Source organism: Tiliqua scincoides, chromosome 9, assembly GCF_035046505.1.
Source record: "Tiliqua scincoides isolate rTilSci1 chromosome 9, rTilSci1.hap2, whole genome shotgun sequence".
Classification (NCBI taxonomy): domain Eukaryota; kingdom Metazoa; phylum Chordata; class Lepidosauria; order Squamata; family Scincidae; genus Tiliqua; species Tiliqua scincoides.
This window is the reverse complement of record NC_089829.1, coordinates 8,184,651-8,185,600: the sequence shown is the minus strand read 5'-3', so window position 1 is coordinate 8,185,600 and position 950 is coordinate 8,184,651. Positions and strand designations below refer to the sequence as shown.

The window sequence follows — 950 nt, the reverse complement described above, 5'->3', positions numbered from 1 at the left end:
CGCACAGTATTCCCAGGCGGTCTCCCATCCAAGTACTAACCAGGCCTGACCCTGCTTAGCTTCCAAGATCATGGTATAAGCCTACAGCTCACAGTATTCCCAGGCGGTCTCCCATCCAAGTACTAACCAGGCCTGACCCTGCTTAGCTTCCAAGATCATGGTATAAGCCTACAGCACCCGGTATTCCCAGGCGGTCTCCCATCCAAGTACTAACCGGGCCTGACCCTGCTTAGCTTCCGAGATCATGGTATAAGCCTACAGCACCCGGTATTCCCAGGCGGTCTCCCATCCAAGTACTAACCGGGCCTGACCCTGCTTAGCTTCCGAGATCATGGTATAAGCCTACAGCACCCGGTATTCCCAAGCAGTCTCCCATCCAAGTACTAACCAGGCCTGACCCTGCTTAGCTTCCGAGATCAGACGAGATCAGGCACATGCAGGGTAACAGAAGAAAAACCTATGAGTTTTTCTTAGCTGCCTATGCCCCTCTGCTAGAGAATTTTCTCTTGTTTCAACTGAAGCTCTCTTCGCCTCCTGCAAGTGTCCTCTATCATCACTTAGGGATTTTGCAGTGGGCCAAACGTGGGGGCCAGCACTGTCACACGCAGGAATACGTGCCTGGGCAGGGGCTGGCCGAGGGAGGCTGTGTCTTCTGCTTCATCTGGCGGTCTCGTTAAAGTGAAAACAAATGTATATCACCTCCCGCCTCAGCCCACCTGTGCTTGCCTGTCATTATGTCAAGCTTCTCTGCTGCTGTACCTTTTTAATTTAATTTTCCAGCCAACACACTCTTTTATCATCTGGAACCGTGAAAAGTAAATTAAGAAGAAATGGTTTTCTTTCAATTAAGCCCACAGTTGCTTCGAGTAACTGCCTATAATTCTATTTAATGAAAAAATAAAATCATTATTTCACTCCTTCATCCCCCCTCCTCCTGCCCCCCACACCCA

The 950-nt window shown here is 49.7% G+C and overlaps 1 pseudogene; it reads right to left on the bottom strand.

Annotated features, from left to right (window-relative positions):
- Nucleotides 1-339: 339 nt before the first annotated feature.
- Nucleotides 340-458, bottom strand: LOC136660915 (5S ribosomal RNA; annotated as a pseudogene).
- Nucleotides 459-950: the final 492 nt, after the last annotated feature.